The following is a 13734-nucleotide window of genomic DNA, read 5'->3' as shown; positions in this document are numbered from 1 at the left end:
GGGGGCGGAGCCTCGGCGCGGGGCGGCCGCTCGGTCCGAGAGGCTGAGGCGCCTGCGATTGGCCGGCTCCGCCGTCACGGGGTGGAGGCGGGCGCCGAGGCGGGCACTGGCCCCGCCCCCGCTCGGAGCCCGGCCGGGGCTCGAGGTCCCCCCCAGCTGCACAGACATGACACAGACACACAGTCACTGCAGCTGCTGAGCGAGCCCGGCGCCCTGGGCACGCGGCGGCGGGGCCAGCCCGGACCTCGGACCCCAGCGCTCGCCCGACTGCACCCCGGCCGGGCCCCGCGAGGCGGCCCCCGCCAGGTCCGGCGCGCGAGGCGGGGATAGCGCGCCGGCTCCGGCCAGCGGCGCCCGGCTGCCTGCGGCGGCTGCAGCGACCGCCCAGCTCCGAGTGCCGGGAGCTCGGGGAAGCCGGCGCGTTTCGGAGGCGGCGGCGGCGGCCGAGGCCGGCGAGCGCTCCCGGAGGCAGCGGGGCCGCCCGCCTCGGCTCCCCGCACCCACTGCTCTGCGCCCCGCCTCCGCTCCGGTGACCTTCCCGGGGCGCCTCCCCCGGCCCCGCGCCCCCCGGCCCCGCGCCCCAGGCCGGGGCGAGGCCCTCTCCAGCGTCTCCTTACAGCGGAGCCGCGGGCGGGCGGCGCAGGCCCGGGGGGAGGGGGCGCCGCGGCCGGTTGCAGCCCCCTCGCCGCCGCGCTCTCGGGTCCCGGCCCGGCCGGACTGCCGCCGCTCCGCCGCCGCGCGGGAGCCCGGGCGCCCGAAGCTGGGGGCGCGGTTGCGCTCGCCCGGCCGGGCTGGGAGCGGGCAGGCCCTGCCCTGAAGGGGCGAAGCGGCTCCGGGAAGCGCGGGAGGTGGAGCCGGCCCCGGCGGCCGCCCCGCGTCTCTCCCCAGCGCCACCTCCCCGGACCCAGCCCGAGGCAGACCCAGGCCCCATCCCATGCGGGGCGCCCCCGGCTCGGAAGAGTCCGGGGGGCAGGGAGCAGCTCCAGGCAGCAGTGTCCAAGGGAGAGGAAGAAGAAACGGTGCTCAGCTCGGGCGGCCCGGACCCTCCCCGCCGCCTTCCGAGGCGGGGGCTGCCCCGAAGTCTGCGCGTGGCACCGCCGCTCGGACTCGGGCAGCGCCTGCTGGGACCCCGACCCGGAACCCCTGCGCCTCGTAGGCGGCGGCGCCGCCGAGCCACCCGGCTCTTCTGCGGTCTCCCTCTGCCCAGCGGCAGTCGCGGCCAAGGTAGGAACCCCGGGGGTGCGAGAGAGCCAGCGCGGGGGCTCCCTGGTGAGCGGCGCCGGACAAGTTCTCCCGACCTGTGGCTGGTACTCCCTCTGCTCAGGATGCTGGAGAAGAGGGAGGGAGGGAGGGAACACCGTCTGCCGCCTGGGCCCAGAGCCCTGAAGAGGCTGGAGTGAGAAGTCGCCGAGTTTCTGGAGTCCTCTAGACTCATCCCCGGGCCTGCCCTGCTGCTAGGCTCTCGGGCTGCTAACTGGGATCAAGGAGGAATTTCCCGTTAACAGCGGGAGGTGTTGTCCCCTCCCCCTCCCCCATGCTGCTTGTTAGCTGTGAGCATCTGTGCTTTAGGGGAACCTGCTGTATTTGAAGCTGTCCCTTTGGGCAGTCCCCACCTGCCTTTCCAGGCGTGATGCTGTGAAGAACTTTTCTTTGCTCCATGTTGCAGAGTCGAGGCCGATTTGGGGTGAGAGCCACAGACCGCGAGTCCCTCGATTGGACAGAGTGGTTTGGGTGACAGTGGTAGTTGGAGGCAGGAAACCCCATCAGGATCACCCCTGTTAGACAAACTTGCTTGTGAGGGGTGGTCTCTGGGTAGCGATTCCGTCTTGTGAAAGTCATTGTTTCTGAAGGATGGAATGACTCCAAAGTTTGTGCATTCTTGTTGTTTTGCTGCCTTAGCACCTTCTTTGAAATTTTCCTCTTAAGGAACCTCAGTCCCCGCAAGCCTACCCTTGCCTGTGTGAAATTTACTGAACCTGTGAGCTTTCCTTGGAACGATCTGATTTTAAATGGGTCACCTAGGAGGGAGCAGATTGTCTCTCCTGCCCTGAATATGTCCCCCCGGGTGACCCTGTTAATGGGGATGGATTTTTTTTTTTTTTTTTTTGTCCCTGAACTGATGTACCTCAGTTGAGCAGGTTTTTGCCCATTTCTGAATCTGTGAATTTTGTCACTCGGTCCTTTAAAATGATCCCCCGAGGGAGCTGGATAGCAGCTTACATTCTGCCTGAATGTCACAGGAAGTTTTCCAGGGTCTTACATAAGTGCCCCCAGAGTGGGCTCTGGTGCCAGCTTCCTTCTTGGGTGGGAGTGGGACTGGGGAAGGGGCACCAGGTGGGCATTCCTCTTCACTAAAGGCAGGTGCCAACCCTTTTCGACACAGGTGAAAACCCAAAGTGCTTATTCACTCCCTGCCGGCAGTCACATCAGGTTAATTTTCCTCCTCACCTCTCCTGCCTCCTTCCCACCTCAGGAGTCAGCTTTGATAGACTTAAGATAAAGGAAGAGTCTAAATTGGGACAGGAACACGTGGAGGTTTCTTCTCTCATCCCTCACAAATGGGTGACATGAATGAATTACTCGCGGGCATGGAGAGTCCTTGCTGAGGATTAAAAAAAAACAACTGGCTTGAAGGTTTCACACGTCTGTTAGTGTACCTTTATTTTTCAAGAGTACTTTACACTTTAGTGAAAATTGCTTGCGGAGAACACACATTTATCGAGCCTGGCCCTGTTAATTCCATCGCGGGAAGAAAACTAATTGAAACAGAGAGGCAAAATTGTCCAGGTTTAGCTCTTAGTGGGTTTTTGAGAATGGTAGGGAAAGAAAATAAATCTCCCTAGTGGGATAGAGAGGTTTTTAAAGAGAAGATGGTATTGCTCTGGGATAAGTGGAGGTTGCTAGCAAGTATGGCTAACACTGAATGAAGTGTATTGGGTTGGGGGTTAACTTTTTGACATGGGATAATGCAGATTCCTTTGCCTTTTTAAAACATAGCTTAGAAGGGCCTCAGGAATGAAATGCAAGCTTTTTCCATATCATTGCAGGTCCCAGGAGTGCTTCCACCTCTTGGGAAGGAAGCGAAGGTTTCCTGTGGTTCTGGGATCCTGAGTCGTGCTTGAAAGTTGATGCAGGAGTGCCTCCATCCTTCCGCTCTGTACAGTGGCAGGACACTAGGGGGGACTAGTTTTCTATTCCATCACCGATGAAGAAAACACCAGGACCTGTGTTACAGAAGGCTGTGGTTTATCTCGAAAGCTCAGGAATCCAAGTTTTTGGTACCCAGTACATCCACTAATGAGTGGATTCTGAATGCTTAAGCAGTAGGCCTGCTTACATCTAAAGTGTCATTTGGGCAATGACAGGTGATCTGCAAAGTACTGTGTGAGACTCTGAGAAGACTCAGTGATAATCTAAGTACGTGAGGGCTATAAGTTTTGGGGAGACAGCACCTCCTGCAAACTCTCTCCTTGGGCATTAGATGATGGTCTCATTTCCCTGGGGGTTTGTAATCTTAACTCCCCCTTTTGGTTTTTTGAGCTGTACGTCTCCTGCTGTCTTCATAAAAACATGCCACCTTCATTCTAGTTGGTGTCTAAATTGACTCCATTAAGCTTAAAGTTTCTCACTGTCATTCCCTTAAAAGTACATGCCTTGTATTTATACAGATGTAACATAACGGTTGGCAGCGTGGTTGCGCGCTCATCCCAGGTGCTGTGCACTTTTAACAGTATTAAATCATTAGTGTCTAGGTGTTATGCAGCAGAAATGGAAGATAATTCTATTTCAGCTGAAGAACAAAGCTGCCTGGCCCAGGCTTACCCATCGTGGCCAAGTCTTATCAAAACTGACTCCAGAAATGGGCAGACAGGAAAGGTTGGAGAAAGAGTCCAAGAAGAGACTGCCCAGCTAGGAATACTGGCACAAAGAGAGGCAGATGTTGCCAAGATTTAGGCGTTACTGGATTCTTAAAGACCCAGCACAGCATCAAGAATCAGACTCAGCCTTTGGGTCTGTGAAGCTGCTGGAGTCGTTTCCCAGAATGTTGGAGCCTAGTAGGTTGTAGCTGTGATCCTTTACCCATATGTAGAGTGCATATTTAAGTAGTTTGAGGAGAGCTACTGATGGGACCTAGGGGAATGGTCAGCATAAAACTGCATTTCTGCTATCAAAGGCTTTGTAGATTGCTTCTCCTGAGTACAGTATAGCCAGGGGGTAAGAGATTAGAACAGGAAAATACTTTAAAATTTTCCGTTGAGAGTCAGCTAGTGAAAACTGGTCTTGGGGAAGGTGTGTGCTGTGATCTCAAGGCATGAACGGGGTCTTGTGACTTTCAAGGAATCCACGTGGCAGAGGTTGAGTAAGAAATTGACGCATGATTTGGGCCTCTTTTAGGGTCCAAGAATAAGGTGAAGGTGTATTTGCAGCCAGAGCTTCTCAGACTGGGTGCGCACAGGGTCAGGGGTGTAAGACTCAGGGGACTAAGAACTCCAGGTCCCTAGCCCTTGGCACCCTTGGTGATTCAGCCATCTCCCAGGATCTGCTAGTGTTGATGAGGCTTTGAACCTCTGCTTCACAGCATCTGACAGTGAGAGGCACTCAAGTCCTCTGTCCCTCCCTGACCCTGCTGCCATTCGGAGAGCAGGAGGCAGCAGCCAGGAAAGCTAAGGCCTGGAAGTGAAAGTCACCAAGTTGTGTCCGACTCCTTATGACCCCATGGGCTGTAGCCTTTCAGGCTCCTCTATCCATGGAATTCTCTACTCAAGAATATTGGAGTGGGTAGCCATTCCCTTCTCCAGGGGATCTTCTTGAGTGTATTCCAGGAGGCTTTTCTCTTTTAACTCAGCAGATGATAACAGAACATCTGTCATGTGACAGATGCCATGCTCTACGTGGAGGCTACCGAGGGTCCAAAATTAGTTTATTGTCTTCTGGGGGCAGGCAGACATTGAACCATTACAATGAGGTATTCTAGAGTACAGGTTTGTTCGAAGAATGAGCTTGAGTTTGCCAGGATAGTAGAATGGGACAGAATCCCAGGCAGAAAGAACAGCATGGAAACCTTAAAATATGTAGTGTGAATGGAGAACAGTCAGTAGTGTGGCTGGAAGATAGGATGTTCTGGAAGAGGAAAGCTTGGTGTTACTTAGCAGGGAAATAATTTAACAGGATTCCTGGTTTCATGCTCTGTGTATTCAAGCTGTGGCAAGAATGATTGCTGGATAAGTTCCAAGAGTACCAGTTGATTATCCCACATTGTTATTAAAAGCAGAAAAGGACAGTTTCTTTTTTTTGTTCTTTATCCTACATACAGCATTTTGCCTGTTCTTAAAAAAAAGAAAAAAAAAAAACTATTAGCAATACAAATAAAGAAAAGGTCCCTTATCAACCATAAGTCTGTCCTCCTGTGTACATGAATTACATCTGCGGCTTTCATTAGGAGATTATGCAGCAGTGGGAGAAATGATGGTGTTACTTGACAAATGATACAGCTAGGGGGACAGATTCTTCCCTGTGAGCACAAATTCCATTTTGTCAGATTTGCTTCTGGGTAGAGTTGTGACTGCATTTAATACTCAGAAAGCTTCTTGTGTTCGAATCATCTCAGTTCTGGCCTCAACTTTCTTTGCTGTTGGAAAAGGAAGAGTTTTGTAGTCTTGAGGATGGGCGTGTATGTGCCTGTGACTGTTTCGTGGGATGAAAGACTTGAAGCGAGGAACATAGGCATCCGTCTTCCTAGATGGCCCTAGTGGTAAAGAACCCTCCTGCCAATGCAGGAGACGTACGAAATGTGGGTTTGATCCTTAGGTCAGGAAGATCCCCTGGAGAAGGACGTGGCAGCCCACTCCAGGATTCTTGCCTGGAGAATCCCATGGATAGAGGAGCCTGGTCAGCTACAGTCCATGGGGTCGCAAAGAGTTGGATGTGACTGAAGCGACTTGGCACACACACACTGGCCAGAGGACATTAGAGAGAATGGAAAACCACAGTTGCAGCAGCGATCCCCAGGGTCAAATGTATTTAGTTTTCCCAAAACAGTAGCCAGGATGAAAGTGAAGGTAGAAGTCTCTCTCTCTGTCTGTGTCTGTGTCTCAGTGTATGTGTGTGTTGTCTCTGTCATCCTTCCCTGAGATCAGTTGAGTTGACTGGGAGGCAGCGTAGTTTAGGTAAAATCTGGAGATCTGGGTTCACATCTTGCTTCAGCTTATGCTGATTTGCACTTCATGGCAAATAGATGGGAAAACAATGGAAACAGTGAGAGACTTTATTTTCGTGGGCTCCAAAATCAATGCAGATGGTGACTGCAGTCATGAAATTAAAGGATGCTTGCTCCTTGGAAGAAAGGCTGTGACGAACCTAGACAATATATCAAAAAGCAGAGACATTACTTTGCCGACAAAGGTCCATCTAGTCAAAGCTTTGGTTTTTCCAGTGGTCATGTATGGGTGTGAGAGTTGGATTATAAAGAAAGCTGAGCGCTGAAGAATTGATTCTTCTAAACTGTGGTGTTGGAGAAGACTCTTGAGAGTCCCTTGGACTGCAAGGAGATCAAACCAGTCCATCCTAAAAGAAATCAGTCCTGAATATTCATTGGAAGGACTGATGCTGAAGTTGAAGCTTCAGTACTTTGGTCACGTGATGTGAAGAACTGACTCATTGGAAAAGACCCTGATGCTGGGAAAGATTGAGGGCAGGAGGAGAGGGGGTTGACAGAGGTTAAGATGGTTGGATGGCATCACTGACTCGATGGACTTGAATTTGAGCAAGCTCCGGGAGTTGGTGATGGATCAGGGAATCCTGGCGTGCTGCAGTCCATGGGGTCGCAAAGAGTCAGACACGACTGAGTGACTGAACTGAACTGATGCTGACGTACTGTGTGACCTTAGACTGTGTGTTGACTTCTCCAGGCGGCTTTGGGTGCTGTCTCCATACTTCAGTGAGTTTTTTGTCTTGTAACTAGGAATGCAGAGGCCAGAGAAAGGGTTCATCTAAGTTAGTTAGTGGCAGAGCTCAGACTCCTTAGGTTTTCTAACTTTCTAGCTCTAAAATGGGAAGAGACCTGACCAGTTCAAAGGTGTACCCTACGTTGAATTATCAAATCACTACAAGCATACAGTGATGAAGAAAAGAACCACAAAACCTTTGCTGTGTTGGTTGTAGATTCCATAGAATTGTAGACTGCATTAGAATTTCTCTGATATGTTAGGCCATTGATATGCAGCTGGGCTTGCTTGCTAAGTTTTTCTGTATTATGGAAACCAGTGGGTTTGGAAGTGTTATCTGTTCTTTGAGAACTACATGAGGATGATGCACTTTGTCATAAAAAGCGATGCTGAAAATTGTAATTGTTTCCAAATTAAGTAGATAAAAGCTGAGTTGACCCTGTGGCATTTTGCAAAGCCTGGACTCTAACATGAAAAGGAGAACCTTCTCATTTCGCCTGGGAGGTTACTTTGTAGGGGAGTTGTAGGGTGAGTGTGAAGGGAGGAATTTGGGGAGGAGACACAGATGCAGAAAAGCAATTGTGTTGAAGTAGAAGTCAGGAAAATTGCAAACCAACTAAACTTTAAGCCTCCAAATTTGTGTTTCTAGAACGAAGCTTCCTCACCACTCTGGTTCTGATGCTCCCCTGGGTAGAAAGTGCTGTGCTTATTGGAAAGAGAAGATTAGAAGTAAGTGCAATTGTAAATATAAGGTTTGTGGCATTATTATTTCAATATTGAAGCTAAGTGTAGGAATCACCTGTTTTTAGGAGAATTGGGAGAATTTTTTCACTCTTTAACTGTTTATTTTGTAATTGTAGCTAAGCATAGGAATGCCCTGTTTTAGGAGAATTTGGCTTATAAATCTGATTTTTAGAAGCAGATAATTCAAAGGAAGTAATTGGAGTACAAAAGTATTTTTATTTTACAAAAAGGATTCATAGCAAACCTCTTTTTAATAGTTCCTTTATTGTATTTCAAGTTATTTGAGTAACACAATCATGATGGATGCTTTTGACAGCCTTGCCTGTTATAGGAAAACCGAGGATTTTTCAAATATAAACTTTTCAAGGAATAGAACTATCATATGACCCAGCAATCCCACTACTGGGCATATACCCTGAGAAAACCATTAATTGAAAGAGATGCATGTATCCCAGTGTTCATTGTAGCACTTTTTACAATAGCTAGGACATGTCCATCAACAGATGAATGGATACAGAAATTGTGGTACACATTTACAACGAAATATTACTCAGCTATAAAAAACATATTTGAGTCAGTCCTAATGAGGTACATGAACCTAGAGCCTATTATACAAAGTAAAGTAAATCAGAAAGACAAGTATTGTATATTAGTGCATGCATATGGAATCTAGAAAGATGGTACTGATGAACCCATGTGCAGATGGTGGAGATGCAGACATAGAGAACAGACTTGTGGGCCCAGAAGGGGAAGAAGAGAATGGGACGAATTGAGAGGATAGCATGATAACATGTACATTACCATGTGTAATATAGATAGCAAGTGGGAATATGCTATATGACACAGGGGGCTCAGGGCTTCCCGTGGCTCAGAGGGTGAAGAAGCCACCTGCAGTGTGGGAGACCTGGGTTCGATCCCTGGGTTGGGAAGATACCCTGGAGGGGGGCGTGTCATCCCACTCCAGTATTCTTGCCTGGAGAATCCCCGTGTACAGAGGAGCCTGACCGGTGACAGTCCATGGGGTCGCAAAGAGCTGGACATGACTGAGTGTCTAAGCACAGCGCAGGGAGCTCAACTCATGTTTGTAACGACCTAGGGGGTGGAATGGGGATAGAGATGGGGAGGGGGGTTCAGGGGAAGGGGACCTGAATATATACCTGTGACTGATTCGTGTTGATGTGTGGCAGAGGCCAACACAGTATTGTAGAGCAAGTGTCCTCCGATAGTTATATTTTGTTCCCTATTTCTCAGTATTGTACGGGTATAACCTTTGGTGATTATTAGTTAACTCACAAACAAAACAAAACACCTACTTCAGTATTCTAACAAATAACACCAGCTTCTCCTGCCACTGACTGCATATTGTTACTTTGCTTGCCTACCTACTGGGGCCAGTTTATCAATTTAACCACCATTCCTCCTGGCAATTTCAGTCATAACTTCATAACTATCCATCTGCATGAGTTCCTCAACCACTCTCATGTTCTATGTCTTAGGACATACCAGGAACAGAAGTGGTTTAAAAAGTAAATTGGGTTAGAGTTTCCAGGCTTCTGCATTTTCCTAGTTGGAGAGACGTGGAAGTAATTTTGTTCCACCGAAGTATACAGTTGAGGCAATATGCATGAGACATTTACAAAAAAAATCGAAATCGTGCTCACTCGCTGGCTCCTTTTTCCCTGCCCTGAAATATCTAGGGCTTTTGGTTATTTTTTTTTTTCCTTTATCTCTTGTGAAAGTTTCCAAAAAAGAATTGGTTCTAGGAATGAAAGAAAATGGAAGGCGCTTAAGGCTCCAGAGGTAATTTTGGGCAACCTGGAGTGGTAGATAATCACAGGCTGGGGTGAGAATGGGATGTGCAGCCTCATCCATAATTTTAGCTTCTCGTGTCACATTATGGGACCACGCTTTGGATGGGCAGCAAATGCAGATGGAGATGGAACCTGGGCTACTGGATGGGGCCTGCTCTTAACAGAGCCCTTTATTTTGACATCCCCAGGCCAGTTGGGAAGAAAGGACTTTCGCTGATCTTTCCAGCTCTACATGGTAGCATGAGAATTTAGGGGGATTTACAACAGAACTTAGTCATGTGGGGATGCCATTCATACTCTCTTTTTTTTTTTTTTTTAATTTAAATTCAGTATCGAATCATGGACTCTTCAGTGTTACTCTGTGGTCAGGGACTGCCTTGGTGCATTAGACACATGTTTGTTATTATTGAGGTTAACATTTTTGTGGCTAACTGGGAACCATCCCCTCCTGGCTTTTGTTTCCAGAACAGTTGCATAGATCTTTAATCTGCCAACACTATTTGTGTACCAGTCTCCTTGACTGATGCCAGCTCTCCTCCGGGAAGGGAATGGTATTTCGTGGCTGCCTGAGGAGCCAAGACAGGCTGAGTGATTCCCAGGGCGGGGCTTCTCTCGCCTGCAGGCGTGGCGCTGGTCACTTAGTGGGTCTGCCGTGAATAAGCGGTTGTGTCCACACAGAGTGATTGCTGTCTGAGTTGTGCTTCCAGCTTCAGAGCAGAGGTGATGGGGAGAGAGAGCTGAGTGGATACTGGTGGGCTCACAGACATGGGCTCCTTGAGGTCTCTGTCAAAAGCTGTTATCTTAAAAATGTGAGGGACATTTCAGATCAGCAAAATGAATTCTCTTAGGAGTTCATTGTTGTGGCTCAGACACTGACAACTTTGTAAAAAGGCAGGGGAAATAGGATCCTGGAATGTGGCGTGGGTCTCCTTTCCTCTGAGTTTCTAGGGACTGTGACTTCTCTGGCCTGGGAGGAGTGGACAAGCTCTGATGTTGATTCACGTGTGCAGGTCAGGTTGCCTTGAAAAGCATCTTAAATATAGCACACCTTCGGACGGATGGTGGATGATGACCTTCCTGTCGATGAATGTGGAGGGACTTAGATGTAGATGCGGCCAGGGCTTCCGCATTTGGAGGGTGAAATGGACCTGAGTGAACAGAGGGGGTACTCAGGTGCTCAGTGTCCAGTAGGAAGGACTTTCTTTGCCATCTTGGCATCTTCTCCCCCTTCTCTGTTGGCATAGTTCTTCCTGCCCAGGCTTGGCAGTACCTTGTAAGTACTCACGGATTCCTTCTCGGTGGATATCTGAGCTGTGATGTTGAGACACCGCCGGGGCTGCAGCTGACCCTTGAACCCACTTGACCTTCATTTCACAGTCGGGAAACTAAGGCTGGGGAGGTCAAGAGAATGGTCCAGAGGGGAGGCAGGAGGGGACCCTGGCTTCCTGACCATCTTGTGCAGTCTGAGGCGCTCCCTCTTCATATCCCCTACCTTCTGGGTGTCTGCCCTCTGCCCTTTCCTCCAGCGCATTCAGCTCCAGTCTATTCCACGTTTCTTGTGTGCTTCTTTTGTGCCAGCCGCTCTTCCATTTGTTCATTTTATGTCACTTCATCCTTAACGATAACCCTGTGAGGTGAGTGGTCTTACTCTCCCATTTTCCCGTTGTGGAAGTTGAGGTTTGCCCAGATCACACAGTCATGGAGCTTGGAGCCAGGACCCAACCCACAGCTGTCCCAACTCCTCTGTCTGCTGTCTCCATACTGACCTGGCTTCTAATCAGAATTTCTCCTTCCTACCCACAGGCCCTCTACACTTTCTGTCTCCTTGAGGTCATCGGTCAGCATCTCCTTAGCTAGTGTTCATTCATCAGCCACCATTCACGAAACTCCTGCTCTGTGAGGTCTCTGTTTGACATTAGGAACATGGAAATGAGCTCACCTGCTTGCATCCTCTAGTAGCCTTGTCTTGGTGAGGGCGGTCGATGTGATGAAGGCATGGATGGAGGGCAGTGGGCATGGGGTCTTGGGTAGCATTTTGCTGGAGGGAGTCAGAGAAGGAGAGAGTTTCTATCTGGGTCTTAGTGACTAGGAGCTGAAAGAACAGAGTGAGAGGGGGCATCACCTAAAACACCCCAAAATGTGCTTGTCCTCTCCTTGGCTTTGTCAATATCTGTCTGCTTTTCTTGTTTTCTTCCTTCTGTGTCAGTGCTTTGAAGCACTGAGACTGGCTTACACTCATCCGGCTCCTCTCCTAGCACTTAGGAATCCTTCAAGAAACATTTATTAAATTACATTGAAAGCCTTCTGTCCTTGCCCTCAGGCAACATAGTTGGAGTGATTGGGGAAAAAAACATGTGTGAGAAGTTAACCACAGAAGATGCAAATGAACCGTTCCGAGCGGCAGCAGCAGCAATGTGGCAGTGCAGGGAGACGTGGTGGATTATTGGAGCCAAAAGTTGATGGAAAATCAGAAGCCAGAGTTTACTTTAGCTGTTTCAACTCAACTAAGGTAGGATTTGACTTGGGTCCTTGGACACAGGATAATTAAAATTTGAATGGAAGGATTAAATGGAGGTAGAGAGGCCGGCTTAGGCTGATGAATGCACACATAGACATTCTGGGGTTGTGAAGTAAGTCAGCTTGGGTTTCCATTAGTGAGGAACTGGAGATGAAATTGGCAAGTTAGACTGAAGCTGTGGGCTTTTGGAAGGCTTTTGATTGGGAAGATGGTGTGTGTATGCAAAGCTCTGTTTTAGGAAGCTGAACCCAGTGGCAATATTGCGGCCAGACTGGAGTGGGGAGAGATGGCAGCTGGGAGGTTACCTAGGCTTTTGTACTAGTTCGGATTTGAAGTTCTAAAGGCCACGGAGTTAGAACCAGTCCAGGTGGATGGAAACAGAGGGATGCGTCGGAATTTTCCTCTGGTCCTACTCATTGAAGTCTGAGATGATTTTCATTGCCCACTGGAAAGTAGTCTCATTGGAATGAAGTCTGTTTGTGGCAGTAGCAGCAGTTCTTAGTGGTACTTTCTGCCTTGTCTGGGCTGGGTGTGAGGATGGGTTTGGGGTAAAAATGAACTCCTGGACCCTGTCTTATTGGGGGCTTGTTCAAATGAGCCCTTGATGATAGAATAACCTTTTTCCTAGTCTTGGATGACTCCGATGAGAGGGAGAATGTAGAAAAATTTTCTTTTCCTTGTGAGTGGTTCCTAAAGCAACTCTGGAGGGATGAGCGTGAAATAATTGGAACTCTGACATCTGGGCTCCGGGTCCAGCTTGAAAGTGAAGCTGGGTCGTGCTCTGTGTGACTGCTGGTGTGTCTCTGCCGAGGAGGAACCCACTGTGAGAGATCACACACTTTTCAGAATTGTGCAATTAGCCATGATGGGTAACAGAATTTTTCAAATAGGAGAGTCCAGTGCCTTACAGAGAGTGTCTTTATTTTGAATCTTTAAGAAGAATGAGGGCTTTTCTGGAATGTTCTATGTATTTATCCTCACTGACTCACTCTCAGCCACTGGAAAACATACAGCTTTCTTATCAGGACGCACAAAGCTTGTTGTGAACTGGCGCCTGCCTTTCTCTGCAGTCTCATCTCCCCCTGCTACCACCGCCCCAGTCCCTAGCTTATTATTTTTCTTTCTTACTGTTTGGTGTGTGTGTGTTAAGTTGCTTCAGTCCTGTCCGACTCTTTGTGACCCTATGGGCTGTAGCCCGCCAGGCTCCTCTGTCCGTGGGGTTCTCCAGGCATGACTACTAGAGTGGCTTGGCATCCCCTACTCCAGGGGATCTTCCCGACTTAGGGATCAAACCCGTGTCTCTTTATGTCTCCTGCATTGGCAGACGGGTTCTTGACCCCTAGCGCCACCTGGGAAGCCCTCACTGTCTACTTGCCCTCAAACCTACCAAACTGTGCATCTCCCTCTCCTTCTGCCTGATAAGCTCTTTTCGCCTCTTTATCTGCTTGGGATACTTCTGTTTTTCCTTCAAAACCCAGCTCAGGCAGTCTTTCCTTCAAGCGTCTCTTGACGCTGGGCGCTGAATTGCATCTGTCTTTGCACTGGCTTCTCCTGCCGTGCCACGTTCCCGGTGCCTCCAGCTGGCTGGCCCGCCCGAGTGTGGGAGCCCTTCAGTACAGACAGCTTCGCACAGCTCTGATTGGACCGTGTGCCAGGGCCATGTGTTCTACCCAGGGAGTGGTGGATGGTGGTGGTGGTGATTTTGGATTTCATTGAA

General features: G+C 49.4%; 1 protein-coding gene across 5 annotated transcripts in view; it reads left to right on the top strand.

Annotated features, from left to right (window-relative positions):
- Positions 1-1085: 1085 nt before the first annotated feature.
- The window catches only part of LARGE1 (LARGE xylosyl- and glucuronyltransferase 1), a 589892-nt gene continuing 577243 nt past the window's right edge, over positions 1086-13734 (top strand). For 3 of the 5 annotated variants that reach the window (XR_010663630.1, XR_010663631.1, XM_065938554.1), the window contains exon 1: positions 1086-1224. The gene's annotated coding sequence lies outside the window, so the exon portion shown is untranslated. Of the gene's footprint in view, positions 1225-11819; positions 12009-13734 lie in introns of all 5 variants that reach the window. The other 2 variants (XM_065938581.1, XM_065938571.1) reach the window with 2 other exon arrangements.

The sequence above is a fragment of the Muntiacus reevesi genome, chromosome 1, assembly GCF_963930625.1.
Source record: "Muntiacus reevesi chromosome 1, mMunRee1.1, whole genome shotgun sequence".
Classification (NCBI taxonomy): domain Eukaryota; kingdom Metazoa; phylum Chordata; class Mammalia; order Artiodactyla; family Cervidae; genus Muntiacus; species Muntiacus reevesi.
Note: the sequence above shows the minus strand (reverse complement) of the source record. Positions and strands in the feature narration are given on the sequence as shown.